General features: G+C 33.6%; 1 non-coding gene across 1 annotated transcript; it reads right to left on the bottom strand.

Annotated features, from left to right (window-relative positions):
• Positions 1–13,355: 13,355 nt before the first annotated feature.
• Positions 13,356–13,462, bottom strand: LOC126003194 (U6 spliceosomal RNA). Its single transcript, XR_007493729.1, has one exon. It is a non-coding gene; the product is annotated as a U6 spliceosomal RNA (small nuclear RNA).
• Between the last annotated feature and the right edge of the window lie 373 nt (positions 13,463–13,835).

Here is a 13,835-nt window from a genome sequence, read left to right as displayed (position 1 = left end):
ACTTTTATATTGACGACAGCCAATAGCAGTTGCCAGGTCAAAGGGTGCTATGTCTGGAGATGCTCCAGCAGAAAGAGAGGTGACACTTGAGCCACATCTGGTCACACATACTGTGCTCTGAGGCATTAAAAGCTTTTCATAAATCTTTAATATACTCTAAATAAAAATAAGTATAATTGTTTTTGGGATATTTATTTCTTTTTATATATTTTAATATTAAAAGTCGATATAAAAATTTTCTTGTAGATTATCTTGATAGTGTCCTTTATGTATATAAAAGGATTCCTTTACTAAAAATGTTTGATTATTTCTTATTATTTTAGCACTGGTTACAATGAAATGCTATTTGAAATAGGAATGACTATTTTCTCATATAGTGATATAGTGATGGTTCATTAATGATATGGTACTAAATAATTCTAGTACTTTTTTAAAGACAATATTTTACATCCAAAATGACATTTTTAAGACATCCAAGTGCAACTAATTATAAAGTATTATTTAAATTATGTATAATTCACTGATTTACAATGTTTAGTGATAATATCTCTAAAATACTTAGAAACTATATTTTACTTCTCTCTATATTTTACTCCTCTCTAAAGAGACTAAGATGCAAATCAAATGGAAACAAGAAGGATTTTTATGTGAAAATACCTTTGTAAATTGAGTTTCAAGAATGGGTAACCATTGTCATTACAGTGCAGATGGATGGAAGGGAGAAAAGGAATTTTAATGAGATAACTAATTTGTGCTTGTTGATAAATGTGTAATAAATCATTTTGAGTGTCTTTAGAAAGCATGATATATACTAGAAATATATACAAATACAGCAGGATCTAAGTAAGGCATAGCAGAAAAAATTGAGGAAAATAGGAAATCATGTCAAAATAATTATACACATTGACTACCCATGGAGAAACTTTTGCAATGTTGCATGTTATTTTTTATGAATATTCAATGGGTAGTTAAATATTCTATCAAGAGTAAGTTAATAAAACATTGATATTTTTAGGTAAATTAGTAAGGAGAATAAAACATGACTTTAAAACTTAATTATATAAAATGTCAGGGAAACTGGTCAGTTTTATTTAAATTTTGAAATAACATATGCTTATAAGACATATTATATGTATAATGTACATACCATGTGTCAACATCTATATCTACTACATTAAGTTCACCACTAAATATTTAATTCTATATTTGACTAGAAATGAACAGTTTAGTAGTTTATCCAGTAATCTACTAATTCAGTATTATAGTCAAAAGAATCTATTGCATAAATTAGTTCACCTGTCAATTTCATTGTTTTGCTTTGTTTTGTTTGCACCACTATGCTTGGGGCTGTTCTTGGCTTTATGATGAAGGAGTCACTATAGGTAGTTCTTGGGGGAATTTGTGGTGCTAGAGATTTATCCCATGCTTCTAGTATAAAAATCATGCACTCAAACTACTGAACTCTCTTTCTAGCACTGTTGTTTTGTTTTGTGACACATATATGTATGAAATTAAACAATCTTTGTCTTTCTCTGACTTTTCTCTGTCCGAGTACCGTCTAGGATTCATAATACTCATAATACAAAACATAATACCTTCCATTTTTATCCATACAAGAAATGCCAGTTATTTTTGATAGTAGGTCCTATTCCATTGTGTGTATATGTTAGTATATCACATCTTTATCCAAACTTCTGTGAATGAGCATATAGGTTGTCCCTAACTCTTGGCTCTTGTAAAGAATACTGTGATCAACTTAGATGTGCAAATATTTCTTTTAATTATTATCTTCATATTCTTACAGCAAATATATCACGTCCTTATTCTTAGAAGTATCTTTTATATATAATACTTTCTTATCAGTGAGATGCAACAGTCAACACTTATGGATATGTCTTTAGAACTTAGGAGAGAGCAGGGAGACAATGGTAGAGGTAGAACATGTGCCAAGCTTGTATGAGGCCTAAATTCAGTCCATGGCATTGTATGGTCCCCATAGCACCACCAAGTGTGGCTTTGGTAACTCCTGAACAACATGGAAAAGGGATTTAGAACCAAATACCACTAGTGCTGGCCTCCAATTAAAAAAAATATCCTATGGGGCCAAAGAGATAGCACGGTGGTAGGGTGTTTGCCTTGCATGCAGAAGATCCAGGATGGACCTCGGTTCTATATGGAATCCTATATGCTTCCCTGAGCCTACCAGGAGCGATTTCTGAGTGCAGAGCCAGGAGTAACCACTGAGAGCCACTGAGTGTGGCCTAGCCCCCCACAAAAATCCTAAAATTTATGACAGAATGTAATATATTACGTAGAAAAATGCACATAGAGTGTATCTAGAGAGGTTCATAAGCAAATAGTGTAAAACTACTATTGTCGAGTCAAGAAATCAAAAAATAATCCCAAATCGGCCATAGTAGTTTACTCCAATTGGCTGCTTTATGCATGTAATGTAACAACTCTACACTGTATCTTTCCTTCTCTTGGAACATTTTCCTAGTGATACTGTTTAAGAGAATCCAAATCATTGTAAATTAGAAAAATATTTGTAACAAATAGAAAAAAGTATCTCACCATTTAATTTTATTTTTAAGCCAATTTTAGCATTAGTTAAAGTTTTTCTAAAGTTATGAAATACAGCATTAATAATGTTTTTATAATAACTTTGACACTATACATTTTTGGGGACCACACTAGTCAGTGCTCAGAATCCACTACTATTAAGTTGAGTGGGACCATATATGGGGTGTTGGGAATCAAATCCTGGTAAGGTATTTGCAAGGCCTTTACCAATTGTACTATAATTCTAGCCTCTAAATTTTATACTATAAGACTTAGGTGGGATTTTAGCAAGACTAGATGATAATTCCAAACATATATTTAAAGAAGCATTCTTTCTTGGAATAGTAGAATTAAGAAGTTGAAAATACTTATAAAGTTCAATCAATGGAAGCTTTCAAAATGGTATATAATAGCGTAGAAATGAAAGAAAAGTTTAATTCACACACATAAATGACAGCACCATTACACACATTTGATGGAAGGAAATGAATTATAGGAGTTTGTTTTGTGATTTTATAAGAGGATGGGCTGAAGCCAAACAATGATTAGGATGCTTGCTTTGCATGAGCCCAACTGGGGATCAGTCTGGCCTATGCCCACTAGGAGTGATCCCTGAGTGCAGAGCCAGAAGTATGCCCTGAGCATCATTTGGTGTGGCCCCAAACAAAACAAACAAAATAGTAGGAAAATAATATAGCACTAATCTTTTATGTATAATTGAGGCAAATGATACCTTAACTAAAATTTACACTGTAGGGGCCAGAGTATACAATACTGCAGGTAACAATAGTACCTGCAGTACTATAGTACTATAGTACCATAGTACAGCTTTGCTATATGTAATGTGATCTCTAGCATCCCATCTGGTCAGTCCCCTGAACTCGCCCAGGAGTAATTCCTGAGCACCTCTGGATGTGGCCCCCAAACAAACAGAAAAACAATTTTGTAACCAAGTTGCTTAAATAAAGAAATGATTTATTAAAAAATATTTGTAAAATCTCTATTTCAATTTTACGTGTTCACTTATTTGTGTCCTTAGCATGATACAAATAATGTTTTACATAAAATATAGACTTGGTGCCATAACACCTTTCCTTACTTTAAGTGACATCATTATTTAAACTTCTCTTTTAAAAGGTAAGTTATGCACATAATTTTTAGAACATACTCATTTATATCACAGAACTGTAATCAAATTCAACAATTATGTACTGATTGGCACAAAAGGTTGGTTGCTAAACTGATGCCTACTTCTTCAGATTCTTTTGATCACAGCTGCACTTTGCTATATTCAGCTTTGAAACTGAATGGTCATAAATAATAATATATTCACTATATCACAAAATTCATATACATATATATAAACTAAATTAAGCTCATTTGACACCTGCTGGAGTCCTGCTTTTTAAACTAGTCTTAATGCAATGACTTTAATTTAATGGCTCAGACTAGCATTTATAGATAAAGCAGGGCAGATTGGATAGCACTAGAGTAGTTCTACATATATCAAAAGTAGTAGGTAATCTGGAAAAATAGCACCATGGGTATAGTATTTGCCTTGCACAGAACTGATTCAGGTTTGATCCTGGCATCCCATATGGTTCCCGAATCTACCAGGATTGATTTCTGAGTGCAGAGACAGGAGTAACACCTGAACAAAATAGTAGGTATAAATGCTTTTTGTTTTGTTTTGTTTTTGAAGCAAATCAAAGAGTGTATTCATGTATGCTGAGTTCCACTACTTTTTTAAAAAAAAATTATGTCTTTATTTAAACACTGTGATTACAGAAATGACTGTAGTTGGGATTCAGTCACAAAAAGAACACCCCTCTTCACCAGTGTAACATTCCCACCACTAATGCACCCCATCTCCCTCCACCCACATATGAAGCTCACCTCAAGGAGGGGTGAGTGCAGTTAGAACACTAACAACTACCATGACAATGTTAATAAGTGAGAAAAGTAGAATGACTGTCTCGAATACCACAGGGGGTGTGATGTGTTCCACTATTTAATAACTTTCTACTTCCTGCAGTACAAAAGGTTGATGGCATGACTTTTTTGTTTTGTTCTGTTTTGTTTTTACAGAATAAAATAGATGCTACTTGCCTTTAGGAATATACAATACATGAATATTTTTCAAGGCATAGCAATAAATAAAAGTTTTATTTTGTGCATGTTATTATTGTCATGGAAATATATGGTAATTTTAAAGGTCCATTAGAATTAGAAAATTTGATCATGAATAAAACTAAGGATTATATATTCAAAAGTTATTTAATAGTTTGGAGATACTATGGACTAGATAATCAGAACATTTTTTCTATTTGGATAGAGCTACCATATAATTATAAAATAATGTCATAGTTTGCTTTAATTTTGCTTGTTTCAACATCTTCAAATTATATGTAGTCAAATATAACATTTGACAGTTGCTTTTGAGTTTGACTTATACAAATTTTATGAACCGTTATAAACTTCTTTCCCGTGTGCAGATTGTATGTACTTATATGATCATCTCAACATATCACCTATTATATTCTGTCACTGTTTTATTTTTAACATCTATAGTAATAGGTAATGATATTAAATATTATAGGCCCTATTAAGTGACAATATGATAACAGATATCTTAAATAAATGGGGTAAATATATAAATTAATTTTCTTTGTTTTAGTTATTTCTGCTTACTATTATATATTTTAGTTTCCTAATAATTTAAAACCAAAATATTTTCAAAAGGTTAAAAAAAGTATGTAAAGCAAAAACAAATTAAAATAAATAATTGTATATATTTTAATATTAATTTTAATGCAAGTAATATTACAATAAAAATTTAAAATTATAAAAAAATAAAAAATCATGTGGGGCTGGAGTGGTGGCACAAGTGGTAAGGCATTTGCCCTCCACACAGCTAACCTAAAATGGACCTAGCCTAGGACGGACCTCGGATCTATCCCCCAGAATCTTATATGGTCCCCCAAGCAAGGAACGGTTTCTGAGCACACAGGAGAAACCCCTGAGGATCACCAGGTACGGCCCAGAAAGCAAATAAATAAAACTAAAAATGAAAACTCATGAAATCATAACCTAAATTAAATATAAAACTACCCAAAACTTACATAGTCAAACTAAAAACAATAAAACTAAAAAGCATTGCCAGGACAGCTTTCATATCACAACCAAATTAAATATTTAAATACAAATAATGAATGATAGGTCGATTTTACTGGCACAAAGTCTTTATAAAAATAGATTAATTGGTAATAATTAGAATTCTTTGCTCAGCCCAATAGTGTCAATGTAGCATAGCAATGTGCCTTGCATTATTTTGTCCATTTTTATTGCTCACTAATATTGCTTCAAATGACTGAATCAAATGCAAACTGGCATGTGGAATATTTTAGTGTATGATATTTTGTGAATAATATTGCTGTGGACATTCTTGTATATATAGTTTTTCATATTTTCTTTTTACTCATATTACTTTGGTGATTTCCTCTTTTGCTTGTTTTGGACCAAACCGATGGTGACTCCTATCTCTGTGCTTCAGGAATCACACGTGGTGGCCTCCTCAGACCATATGCATTGCCAGGGATCACACTGAATCAGTTGCTTGCAAGTCAAGCAAAAACAATAAATAAATATTGTGTTTATTTTTATTTAATTATGAAAAACATTGCTATTAATAAGACATTTTTATTTTGAAACTCCAATGTTAAAGAAATAGCTACATTGAGAACTATCATACAATTTGAATGAATGAGGGACGTAGAAAGCCTGTCTAAAGTACAGGTGGGAGTGGGGTGGGGACGAGGGAGGTTTGGGACATTGGTGATGGAAATGTTGCACTGGTGAAGAGGGGGTATTCTTTACATAACTGAAACCCAACTACAATCATATTTGTAATCAAGGTGTTTAAATAAAGATATCAATTAAAAAATAGAGATAAGGGCCAGGAAGACCAGTCCAAGGTACAAAGCTTCTCACAAGTAGTGGAGCAGTACAGTTAGTGTAATGAAGGGACAACTATGATAATGATAGATGGAAATGATCACGCTGGGTGCTGAAAAAACATAAAGTGATAGGCATGATACTCTTCAGTAACAATATTGCAAGCCATAGTGTCTAAGGGTGGCATAGAAAGAGAGAGAGGAGAGATAGAGACAGAGGAAAAAATATATCTAACCATAGGCAGGCAGGGGTAAGGACCAGAGGGAAACTAGGGACACTGGTGGTGGGAAATGTTCAGGGTTAAAAGTTGTAAATTGTATGTATGAGTGAAACTCAATCATGAATGACTTTATATTTGTAGGAAAAAAAAAACCCAACTGTATTATTAACAACCTTATAACCACAGTGTTTAAATAAAGTAATGAAAAAAGAAAGAAAAAAAAGCAGCTCCAATGTACTAGCACATTGGTAAGGGTTCAAGATATAGTATAGGGTTGAGACATTTGCTTTGCATGATACTGTAGACCCTGGTTCTAATCCGGAGGGAACTGCTTGGAGTAATTCCTGAGTAAAGAGGAAGGAGTAGACCCCAGTATTGCCAAGTGTGTGAACAACTCATTCTCAAAATAAATTAAAAATGTTCCCTGTGCTAGAGACTTTATACCTTCTAATATGATACGAAATTCTAAATTCCTTATCTAATCAAAAACACTTTTATTGTACCCCCAATTATCAATTTACAGTTGATTTAGGTGTCATCATTTTATTGCTAATAGATCTAAATTCAAATTTTGATCATTTCTCTTAAAATTTTCTCCTTTCAACAAAGAACAATTTTCTTGATATTTTACAGGCAAAAACCCTTGAATTCACTAGTTTTTTTTCTTGGATACCTGTCAACAGTCTCTGACAAATAAATTTTGGGGCATTATTTTTAGTTAGATTTTATTCCTTTTGACCACAATGATTCTAGAAAGAAATAACTTTTTGCAGTTATTATTATTATTATAGCTTGTCATCTGTTCTTTCTTATTCTGCCCCCTTGTTGTCTTATTCTTTTTTTTTATTTCCTCTTATCTCTATATTATCTCCCTCTACTGTTAGGAAAGAGCTTTGAGCTCTGGAGAGTTTTTTTGTTTTTATTTTTGTTTTTGTTGCGTCTGGTCCATTCTGGTATGAGTCCAGCTTTCTCTGGTTCATGTGAGTGCTAGTTTTACTGGTTTTAGTTCTTGGATCTACAAGATAGGTCTCTCTTTTTCATGCTTTTGAAGGCTTCTTCTAGAGAAAGTAACAGAGTAACTTCTTTGCATCATATTTTTATTGTACTATTTTGTGAGATCTCATTGCCATCCCTCTCCAGTTTTCCCATCTGATTGCAGAGTACTTAATTACTACAGGATGATTTATTTAACTAGCAGTTCTGTCAACTATTGAAAAAATATTTTAAAATATCTCAATATTTTGAGAAATTTTAAAGTATCAAAATATTCTGTTTATACTTTATCAGGCATAATTTTTTAAGGACTGCAATTATATTTTTAGGTGGTAAAATTCTCTTTATTCATCACTACATTTGGGGGAGGGGTTGGGCCACACCTGATGAAGCTCAGGGGTTACTCCTGGCTGTGCGCTCAGAAATTGCTCCTGGCTTGGGGGACCATATGGGACTCTTGGGGATCGAACCACTGTCCTAACGCATGCAAGGCAAACAGCCTAATGCTTGTGCCACCACTCCAGCCCCATCACCACTACTTTTTATCAGCATTTTATAAAAGTAGAAAAGTAACTTTTGTTTTCAAAATTGAGATCTTAAAATTTCAAAAATATCGCAAATAAGACATCAAGTTTAGGGGATGGAGTGATGGAGTAGGTAGGTTGCTTGGTTCTCATGTGGCTGACTTGGGCTCTAACGTGTAGTCCTAGAATTAAAAAGCAAAGAAATCATTTATGCACAAATCTAGTCTGTGGCATATTAAAGATAAGTTTATGAACATTTGTGAAAGCAACTTCAGTTTAGCTAGTAAACATTGGCAAAACAATGATCCACATTAATGTGAATTGGCTAATGAGTCTACAATTTGAAATGCTAATTTGATAATAATAAACTGTGTTTGTGGTGATTGGTAACCTCTAAATCTATGATTGACTGTGCTAGAAGTTTCCTGATTTGCAGAAATCGAACATGAATTCAGTTTCAAAACATGCAACCCTGCTCCCTGTAATATATATTCCAAGCACAAATTTGTTTCATTTTTATTTAACATTAAACATTAAAAATATTATACATTTTAAGTATTGATTTTTGCTAATGATATGTGTAGTGATAATAGAAAATCTTTTAACAACAGATGTGATATAAACAACACACAATTTGCATTTGTCATGCAACATTTTAGAACTGTGTAAAAAATACACTCAGTCTTTATTCTTTTATTTAAAGTAAATATTTTGAATATTTGTGCCTGACTGCTTGCTATATTTTATACTTACTTCTAGTTATAATTGGAACTCAACTTTTATCAAGAATTTTGTTCAGGTATTCTCAAAAAAGGGTGAACCACTATAGTAAATTTATTTACTTGGGGTTTTGGGATCATACCCTGTGATACTCAGGATTTACTCCTGGGTCTGTGCTCAGAAATCTCTCCTGGCAGGCTTGGAGGACCATGTGGGATGACAGGAATTGAAACTGGGTCCTTCCTAGGTCAGAAGTGCAAGACAGATGCCCTATCATTGTGCCATCGCTTCAGCCCCTATAAATTTTTATTTCAAATTCTCACCTTTATGGTTAAGAATACTTGTATTTTCAGGGCCGAAGTGATGGTGCAGTGGTAGGATGTTTGCCTTACACATAACTGACTTGGAAAGACCACAGTTCAATCCCCTGCATCCCATATGGTCTTCCAAGCCATGAGCAATTTCTGAGCATATATCCTGGAGTAACCCCTGAGAGTCCCACTGGGTGTGGCTCAAAACAAAAACAAATCAAAAAGAATACTTGTATTTTCATATTGTTTCAAGTTATTATATCATTGTTAAAATATTGTCATCAAATCCTTGAAAAAATGTTTTATTTTTCTTGAAGTTTTCCAGGTATTTCATTGTTGATCATATTTAAACTTTTGACTGAGATGTCTTGACAAAATATTTTACTTTTTATTTATTAAAACATTTTGATATACAACATGTTAATTCTATTCAAGCATGCATCATAATAATTCACTTGCTGCCAGAGTATCCACTTTTTTCCACCAGCATCCAAAGACCCTCTCAACCACTGACACCCACAGTGTGTTTAGTTTGGCAGACAAAAATCTTCAGTTTTGATTCCTTTTGCTATTGACTTGCTATGTTACTTTATATTGCACATCTGAGATCCTTTCTTAATTGTGGAAGTGGGAACTCTCACATATATATAGATATATAAAGCTAAGCTACTCAAGTTCTAAAAAGTTGCAAATCAACGATAAGCTCAAAAAAGTTTAAAAATTGTATCAATTTTACATGTATATAACTTATTAAAACACTAGTATGAATAATAGTATGCTTATACATTTGGTAAAATTTAGAAAAGCAAATTTTTCAACCTTCAGAGAAATTGTTTAAAATACAGATGTTTGGGGCCGGAGAGATAGCATGGGGGTAGGGTATTTGCCTTGCATGCAGAAGGACAGTGGTTTGAATCCCGGCATCCCATATGGTCCCCTGAGCAATGTCTGAGTGCAGAGCCAGGAGTAACCCCTAAGTGCTGCTGGGTATGACCCAAAATCCAAAAAGAAATTAAAAAAAATATAGATAGTTTCCTATACAAATGTATAGAATCAGAATATGATGGCAATAAATAGAGAACTTTATTGGGATACCAACAACTTGTGCCAAACTTTTTCTTTTTCTTTTTTGTTGTTGTTGTTGTTTTTTGGGTCACACCCAGCATGTTCAGGGGTTATTTCTGTCTCCTCTCTCAGAAATCACTCCTGGCAGGCTTGGGGGACCATATGGGATGCCTGGATTCGAACCAATAACCTTTTGCACGCCCTACCTCCATGCTATCTCTCCTGCCCCGCAAAATTTTTTCTTAAACCAAAGCATAATTTGAAATTTTGCCTGTCTATAAACAGCAAGTAGTTAATAAACAAAGGTTTATAGGGGAAGGGGCACAATTTAGGTACACAAGAGGTTCTCCGGAACCTATGGTCACTCTTTATCAGTTTGACAGTTCTCTGCTAGTTTCCCGGTGTAGAGTGCTGCTCTGGCTGTGGTGTTATGGGTTTCCAGAAATAGAGCAGTGCTTGATAACCTCTAAATCCATGATTGACTCTTTTAGGAGTTTCCTGATATTCAGGAATTGAACATGAATTCAGTTTTAAACCATTCATCACTACCCCTTGTTGCAAATCAGCCCATGAAGAGGTTGACTGATGGAGGGATAGAGGATGAGGCCTTTCTCCTCCAGCTCGGACCACGCGTCTGTTACCCTGTTCAGCCGGTGGTTCTGAGGTGATTGCATTGGGAAGAAAGCCAACAGGCAGTAAGGCTTCTGAAGAAAACAGCTCTTTATTCCATGAAGTGGCCGAAGCCAAAAGGCCTAAAAATAGGTCCAGGACAAAAAGCCCCTTGCCTTCCACAGACCCTTGTTTTTATGCCCCAGAATCAGGTACCACCCAATGATGGGATCAGGTACCACCCAATGGTGGGAGCAGAATCAGATACCACCCTAGGGTGGGAGCAGAATGCCAGGTCACACCCTAGGGTAGGGCACAATCACCGATCAGGGTAGGGTCAGTAACATAATAATCCCATTAAAATGTTTACATACACAACACCCCGGAGCTATATTCCAAGCACAAAGTTGTTTCACTTTTATTTAAATAAAAGTTATCTAAGCTGAGATATCTTTAAAAGCACTTTGGTTGAATAGAACAGTTTAAACAGATAGTACTCAACTAGACTTCATTTGTCTCTGATAATTCCTTTGATCAAATATTATAAAATTAATTAGTCTAGTTAAAATTTAGACATAAGAACAGAGTTTTTCATTGATGATGATGGTTTTTAGTGGATCTTTGGGAAGCAAAATAGCATAACAAAGGGGAACAGAGTTTTGTGCTGAAAATATTGCCTTTGCTCTCAGACTACGTATGCACTTCATGAACTTATACCTCAGGTAATTTACTTAGCTGCTCTGCGTTTTGTCAATTATAAGTAGAAATTAAATGATTTTATACTTCTAAAGAGCATAAAGACTATTGAAAGCATTATACACAATATATATAAAAACATGAAAAGTGGGGCCGGAGAGATAGCATGGAGGTAAGGCATTTGCCTTTCATGCAGAAAGACAGTGGTTCGAATCCCGGCATCCCATATGTCCCCTGTCCCCTGTGCTTGCCAGGGGCGATTTCTGAGCATAGAGCCAGGAGTAACCCTTGAGCACTTCCGGTTGTGACCAAAAATAAATAAATAAATCAATAAATTAAAAAAAAAACATGAAAAATAAAGTATCTTGAAAAACAAAATTCCAACAGACATTGTATATTTAATAGACACCAACATCGGAGTCATGATATACTAACTATTAAAAGAATATTATGCTTTATTTTGTGGGAGTATGTTGTCATTGTTTATTCTTTGGGGGGTTTCATGCCCAGTGATGCTCAGGGGTTACTTTTGGCTGTATACTCAATAATTACTCCTACTGGTGCTATGGGTACCATATGAGATGCTGAGATTGAACCCAGGTTACAACACGAACACCCTAAACATTGTTCTATTTGCCAGCTCCTTTGATGATATTTTTTTACTTTTTAGACACAGTTGACTTTTAACAGTAGTCCAGGAAGTTGGAACATGTCTTTAGATTACATTGCAAATATGTAAATTTCTGGTCATTTTTTGGTCAACTATTTCATGCTGTGGCTTTACTGCAAATATGTAGAAATAATCTGCAAGAAATAGGCGATTGTATTTAAATAAAATACAATATGTGGATACCAAAGATTCAATTTTATAAAATGTTACATTTTACTAAAGAATATTCTTCATTTTATTTTTAAATTATTTTATAATGTAAAACATATTATTTGAAGCTATACTGATATTGGGTAGGGCCATTTACTTTACACATACCAATCAAGGTTTTACCCCTTGACATCTTATATGGTTCCCTGAGCACTACAAGAAGTGATAGTGTTAAATAAAGAGGCATGATTAGCACCAAGAAAAGTGAGATGAAGTCCCAAATTAAGAAAACCTAAAATAAAGTTTCAAAATTATCCATACAGAAGCAATTAGTGAGTCCAATATAGCCTCTACTACAGCTTGCAAGTGATTGCTAAATAATTTTAATGTTTTTTGTTTTTCTTTTCATTTTTTTATTTTATGAAGACAAAGATGCAAAGAAAGAGGACTGTAACTGAAGTTACAGTGGGAAGACAATCACCCATAAACAGAATTCTCAAAAGAAATCCCCTTGCTGACACCCTAATTTTGAACTTTCAGCCAAAAAAAATTAAGAAAAATAAAACAAAACACATGCACAATTACTTTGTCCCTCAAGTCCCCAGATTGTAGTACATTATAACATTTCTTAGCAGTACACAAATCAATCTAAAGCCACAAAATTTATGTAAATCCTTAAACATTGAAGGCATAGTATTGTTGACACAATTGTTCATAATACATTTTTTCAGGAAGAACAAATTTTTTACATTAGGAGAAGTATGCATGTATTTGGATATGTATGTTTATTGTGCAAGTATTATGATGACAATGATGATGATGATCTAGAATAAGATTGGAATATTTCAGCTCACTAGTCTTTTCTTTCCTTTATTTTATTTTTAAATATGGAACGCTTCACGAATTTACATGTCATCCTTGCGCAGGGGCCATGCTAATCTTCTGTGTATCGTTCCAATTTTGGTATATGTGCTGCTGAAGCAAGCACAGCTCACTAGTCTTTTTATCTCATATTTATGTATATAATTTAACTCTGTTCTCAAAGTTAATTATTACATATAAATATATATGTAATATACATATATTGATTATTACATATATATATATATACATATGTATTCTGAGGACAGTTAAATAATTTGAAGATAGTATTGAAGATACTATTTGAAGATAGTATTGAAGACAAGATTAGCATGTAGAGGATTTCCTAAGTCTGAATTATTTTCTTAGAGATAATATGTTTCCATTGGAGTATTTTTTTATGGAGTGACATTAATAGATCTCCACAGTTAAGAGATAAGATCTGGCTAATGAGGTCATTGTAAACCTAGAGGGAATAAATATAATAGATGTAAAGGTAA

Source organism: Suncus etruscus, chromosome 2, assembly GCF_024139225.1.
Source record: "Suncus etruscus isolate mSunEtr1 chromosome 2, mSunEtr1.pri.cur, whole genome shotgun sequence".
In the NCBI taxonomy this organism is placed as follows: domain Eukaryota; kingdom Metazoa; phylum Chordata; class Mammalia; order Eulipotyphla; family Soricidae; genus Suncus; species Suncus etruscus.
Note: the sequence above shows the minus strand (reverse complement) of the source record. Positions and strands in the feature narration are given on the sequence as shown.